Source organism: Stegodyphus dumicola, chromosome 11, assembly GCF_044657685.1.
Source record: "Stegodyphus dumicola isolate Sdum_Otavi_A_Nest chromosome 11, ASM4465768v1".
In the NCBI taxonomy this organism is placed as follows: domain Eukaryota; kingdom Metazoa; phylum Arthropoda; class Arachnida; order Araneae; family Eresidae; genus Stegodyphus; species Stegodyphus dumicola.
In genome coordinates, this window is record NC_140778.1 from 157775405 (window position 1) to 157782278 (window position 6874).

The following is a 6874-nucleotide window of genomic DNA, read 5'->3' on the forward strand; positions in this document are numbered from 1 at the left end:
AAATATCGTCGTTTTTTCACAATACGAGAAACACACATGTATACATGCAGATTATTTGACTGACTGACTGATAACTTATAGCCAGAATACCACTGAGATCAGTAGTTTATCTGGCTCAATCAAATTTATCCCGGATGGGCACAATAACATAGAACTATCTTCACATAATGTCCGCAGTAAGGAGGAGAAAGACGGATAAAGAATAGGAAGACCAGCAACGCAAGAGCTCACTAGCAAGTAACCGGCCCGGTAAAGGCGTGACTAAGTGGGAGTCATCAAATGAGTGTAGAATGTGAAGTACAATAAATGAGTAAGATACAAAATTAAGAATGCTAATAAACACATTGGGTACATTATTTACAGGTGGGCACTAGGTGGGAAAGTTCGGGTCCCTGATAAGGTGGGCCGCAAGTGGGCGCAGTTTGGCGTCCTCATTCAATATTTCGTAGGTAAAGATATCAAAATTTCTCATATGGTCACAGTTCAGAGCTTTCGTGAAGAATTTCCTGTTGATCTTATTCAGGTGCTCTTCTAGAGTGTCCAGTTTTAAGTCACAGTGCAGTGTAGCATTGCTCACAAAAAAGTGAGCATGGGTGATAAGCCTTAAGACTTTGTTTTGCATGATTTGAAGTCTTTTTATATCCTCCTTGGTAGCCGTGCACCAGGCCGGCGACGCATAAGTCATCAATGGCCTAATTGCCGTGATATAAACTAGCCTCCTCTTCCTGAGTTCTAAGCTAGAATAATTACCCAATATAGGGATGAGACTATTTACATCAGTGAAAATTTTTCTTCTGACCTCTGTTATATGATCTCCCCATTTTAATCTTTCATTTAGCATTACTTCTAAATATTTCACCTTACTAACTCTAGGAATCTCTTCGGAGAATAAGAAGAGCTTGCTATTAATAGTCAACTGTGTATTTTTCCTCCTTATCAATAATAATTGCGACTTGCTGGCATTAATAGCAATTCTCCAAGTCGTACACCACTTTTCTACCACTGGTAGAAGCTCCTGTAATTTCTTGATTGCATGGTGTGCGTTTGCGTACTTTACGGCTAATGCCGTATCGTCCGCATAGCATAGATTATTTATTATTAAATTTCTTTAAATATAATACAAGGCGATAATATTTGGTGGCAACAATTTGCAAAGTGAAACGACGTTTATAATGAAACAGAGCAAAATGCCGTTTCGAAACTAAAAGCCTTTCTCAACTACCACCCCTTTGGGCTAATAAATTAAATTCACAGTAAATAAAAAAAATCTTATGCAGAAGTAGATTTAAATTTAAAAAAATAGTCACTATAAAATTTTAGCACAATCAATTATTACAGTTTACAATTTGGACATTAGAATAAATGTATAAAAATTATTAAGGTGTTAAAAGTGTTTATGACTATGATGTATTGTGAAGCACAATCAATTATTATAGTTTACAATTTTGACATTAGAATAAATGTATAAAAATTATTAAGGTGTTAAAAGTGTTTATCACTATGATGTATTTTGAAATATAATTTAAATAAAACTCCTTGATATAAAATATGCTAGAATATTCGCCTGTAATCTTAAAAAAGCAGCACAACTTAAAATTTTAAGCAAAAATTTAAAAAAATTCATCTTTAGGTATTTTAGTATTTTTTTACTTATTTGCACCAATAAAAAGCATAAAAATTATAAGAGAAAATTCTTTGTTTGAAATTTTCTATTAGCTCAGATTTAAAATATTATTTTCTAAAAGAAGTAGTTACAAATTTCCTTACAGCATAGGAAAAGCTAAAAAAATAACTAGGCCTGAAAGCATGCAACAGCTTTATAATTATTTGGAACGTTAATTATGCTTGATAAATATGCTAATTTTTTAAAAATCTATCTTAATTTCAAAAATAAAAATATCTAAAAATTCTAATTTGTGAAATGAGGCGCTACAACCAACTTTTTCTTGACAATTATACTAACTGCTATGGCCAACCATTGTAAGTTTCTGCAAGTCGTCCCTACTCCTCCAAATGTGATCAAGGTGACAGCCGGGAATGCGTCAGAAGAGGGAGAAAAGCCATTTGAGTTAGTCTATTTCTTATAAGGTCCATGTATAAGACGCACCCGTATTTAGAAGGCCACACACAAGGGGGAAAAGTTTCAATAGTCCGCGGGTGAAATCTGGTTTCTTTGAATTTTCTATTGAAGACTCAGGTGTTAGAAACACTTGTATGCAGGCACCCGGCTAATAAAAACCCATCCTGTGTCGAATTCGTGCGAAAATGTCATATCTTTTCCTACCCTAACGTTAAATCGTTCATAGTTGAGATGAATAAATCTCGTGAGGCTACAAGTTATGAGTCTTCAGACACGTCCGTTGAGCTAGTTCGAATGTTCGGTGGTGTAAATGCAAAATGCTGCGTGCTAGCGTCTTAGTGGCGAGATCTCATATGAGTTGAAGGTGTTTACTCTGCAGGTCACCCTCCCAAGTACTGACCGCGTCTGATGCTGCTTGACTTCGGCCCAAGGCCCAAGGCGATAGTTTCCGGAGTACCTTTGCAAATTAATGCAATTACCTCCACAACTTCGTTAAGAGAACTGAGGTAATTAAGAATAAGCAATGGCTAAAGAGTATCAACAAAACCGTTAGGGGTTTAACGAAGAAGAGTTGAATAAGGAGTCCACACTAGGGACGAAAAAATTCTTTCAGCTTTCAACTTGTTTTGTAAGATTGAAAGTGAGAGAAGAGATAATGAGGCGAATTCCTGAACGCATTGCGTTAATGGAATCGGAAAGGTTGGAAGACAATCAGCCGGGAAACATATTTTTCCAGGGCTTGGAAAAGGTATATTAGGTATTACGGACAACCGCAGTGATTGCTAATGCCTTAAGGATGGGCGGGGGGGGGGAAAGAGTCTTGCGACTAAAACTAGAATCCAGGGATGGAAAAGCGAAAGGTGCATGGAGGTAGGAAGTGGCGCTAGCTACCCAAAGGCTATTGTCAGAAGTCTTTAAAGGACTTAATATAATTTGCGTATTTATCGTCTGCGTATTTCTTAATATCAGACTTGATCTCATTCTGGATTCTTCGCAGTTGTACTCGAAAGTCTTCCAATCGTGTATTTTGCCAATCTCTGCGAAGACGGTTTTTAATTTTGTTTTTCTCTTTAATGAAATCAGGTAATTTATAATAATTTGACCTGAATTTGGGGCTTGGAAGCAGCCGTAAACGCACTTCCCAGGGTTTGGTTGAGCCTGTCAATGGCTAAATCAACCTCCTGATTATCGTTAATTTTGATAAGGGGGAGAATACCATTTTTCAAGACATACCGAAAGTTGTCCCAATTTGTAGAGACTCGCGCCGGTAAATTTTGGTTGCTTTTGGACGTTTTAAGGGTGAGGTGAACCGGGTAATGGTCAGAGGACAATTCTGGGATCACTTCGATCGAATAATCTATTGGAATATTTTTAAATAATGCCAAATCAATAATGGAAGGAGCCCCTAACCCCCCAGGAAACTGGAAATGGGTAGGTGTGTTCGGCGCTATAATTTGGATACGGGCGTCCTGAGCCCAAATTTTGAGTTTATCGCCATAGTTGTTGGCAGTGACACAATCCCAACTTCTATGACGGGCATTTAAATCTCCTGCGATAATCAGGTTATTTGCTACACCACTTAGTTTTCTGAGATCAGAGATAAATGCTGGTCTCGGAGGCATATAGCAGGACGCTACTGCTATTGGGGGGCAATTAATAATAGTCGCTTCTAAGGCCTCCAGTGGTGGCGTGGGAATTCTAGAATGTTTTAAAGAGCGTTTTACATAAATGCTAGTACCGCTACTAGCACGAACAGTGTCACTGATGCATATCTCTCTATCATTTCGGTAGCAGAAATAATTCGCGATGTTCGCACTAAGTCCCTCAACCAGATGTGTCTCCTGAACGAGGAAGAGGTCCATGTGGTGCTCATTAATAAAATCCCGGACTTCGTGAATCTTCTTCTTGATCCCGTTGGCATTCCAGAAGGAGATCAGGAGGCTGTCATCACTGGGTGCACGATTGAACTTGAGACCGTTAATTTAAGAGGCCACAGTATGCCTCATAAATATAAAACGCTTTCTCAAGCCCCGTGGAGACATTTCGGAGCTTTGGGAGAGCATTTCGGAAGGCCTGCAGGAGTGTCTGATGTTCAATTCCAAACTCAGATGCAATTTGGAATACACTCCTGAGGGTGTCTGTACAGCTGCCATCATCTACGGTTGGGGCTAGAGCCTGGGCCAGTGGTGCTGGCTGGAAAGGAGGACTCTGCTTCTGCGCTTGCTTCACTGCAGGGACTGGAATCTGGTCCTTCGTAGATGATGGGAGTCCGGGATTTTTCCTTCCGGAAACGACTTCGCTAAAAGAGGGGTCCGTGCTGCTATGAGGAGCTTTAGCCGGAGCCGGTGCAAATTTTGTTTTCCCGCTATCCGGTCGAATGGGGGGAATTTTTATTTTTGTTCATCGGGTTTCGAGGGCAGTGAAACCAGTTGGCTGCGTGCCGCCCAAGGCAGTTCGCGCAGGTGTTGGCTTCTTCTGGGTTTTTAGTGCACTGGTACGCGTAATGCGGGCCAGCACACCTCAGACACCGGATTGGCAGTGTGCACACTGCGGAACTATGAAAGAAGCCCTGGCAGCGCCATCACTGGCTCGGCCCCTTCTTCCCGATGTGTTTTTCAATTTTAATTTCTATACCAAACATTGAGGTTTCTTCGAATATGTCGTAGACATTTAGTGATGGATTTAGTTGAATCAAAAATAATGGCATAGGATAGCGGGATTTGTGCCTACGAAGTTGCGTGACATTAATAACAGAGTATCCCAGCATCTGCAGTTCGCTTGACTTCGGTGGTCAGACGTACTCAAGGTCCGTAGGTACTCAGGTTAGCTCACTTGGAGTAAACAAACGAAAAGCCAGCGACTCGTTCGGTTGTGACGTCACTGAAGTTCGCTGTAGCATCTCCTAAGAGTAGTGTCGTATTTCCTTTTGAAACATTTTCTGTTTTTCATCTGAAAAGTAAAAATTCTAATATTTGGAGTTGAAACTTAACTACCTAAAATATTATTTACTGTATAGAATAAGTTTTAATTACGAAAAGTTCCCTCAGTAATTTATTGTTTCAGCAAAAATCTTCCAAACTTTCTTACAGAATTTGCTATTCAAGATTCAGCTGTTTATACCGTTACTCATTTTAGCTTCAACAGACTGAAAACCCACATTTTACAAGAACTGGAAAATATGTAGTGTAGTCAGAGCTTAAATTGTGCCGGCTCCGGTACTTTTCAGTTCATGGGATAAATGATAATTCTAGCCGGAGCGCATCGGAGCCCTACATAAGAAGGCTCCGGCACTTCTTTTATGTAATTAACGGAACTACAATTTCAGTAGAAATTTAATCTCAAAAAATTTATTTTTAGCAGCAATAAAATTATATTAAAAATCGCTTATTAAATGTTAATTTACCTCTTTACATTTTATTGAATTATTTTAATAAATAATAATCAATTATTAATTAATGGTTAGATAGTAATTAATAAATATTAATTGCTACTATTAATTAAATAATTATTTATTAATTTGATACTAATTAACTACTTAATTTTTAAATGATAAATGATTTTAATAGTCATTTTATTTATTTGTTTACTCTTGTTCCTCTTTACTAACGGTCTTCCATAGGGTTCCGGTAATTCTAATTTTAGAAATTAAGTCCTGAGTGTAGCGATATAGAAGAAATTCAAATTAAGAATATTTATTCTCTAAAGCTGTACAAACTTGTCCCTAATGTTTGGAATCTAATTTGGCTGAAATTTAAATTAATTTTATTTTGCTAAAGCCTACTTTCGGTCCAATTGTTTCTGCAGTACTTGTTTCATTTAGAAATCTTAGTTTACTTTTTTTTTTTTTTTTTTTCAGATGAACTCGCATGAGCTTTTCCTGTAATATATGATTAATTTTAATAGATTAAAAAAAAGAAATTGCATAAAATTATAAGTCGCTAGATTCTAAAATTTGTTTGTAATTTCTTGATGTAAAGCAGCAACAAGAAACATAAACAAATAAACTATTCAAGCTATAAACTGAAAGGAAGTGTAATACTTAATCAGCAGACTCTTTAAAATCGGCAGCTGCATTATGTAATTATATATAAAAAATGAGACTTAATTTTAATTTAAATCTTAATTCTTTGAATTCTTTGAATTTTACTTTTTAGCAAAATTAAAAAATAAAAATTTCCAAAAGTATTCAGATAGAAGATGTTAACTTTTTATATAAAAAATGAGTAAAAGATATTAAAAGAATAGTTGCATATCTTCTATTATATTCTATCTTTGTTATTAATATTGTATATTTAGAATTTTATCTTTTAGATTTCTATATATTTATATATTGTTTAATTTATAAAAATAATAACGAAATGAAACACGTAGTCATTTTCTGGATTGTCATCCTCATTTTTTACTGCAGAGAAGTAAATCCTAGATATTAACAGGTGGTGTGGTGTGTGTGACTGTGGCAAAGCCTCGAGGGCTATGCGCCTGAAGGGAGGTATGCCTTCATTGAGAACTTTCTAAGGGAAAATGGCTCGTATACACGTTACACATGGGGAAAACCACGAAAACGCCCATGCAGCCAGTCTGTTCACAGGATTCGAACCTCGGACCGAACTGCCAGTGTTCAGCGACTTTACCGCTCGGCTGCTGGTGGGCAGATATTAATAGGACTGAATGCTGTATGTGTTTGTTTTGGTATCAAAAAAATATGTTTATATAATAACTTAAATATTACATTTCATTTAGCATATTCAGTTTAACCATTCTATGAATAAAAAAAAAATAGAGTTATCAGTTTAG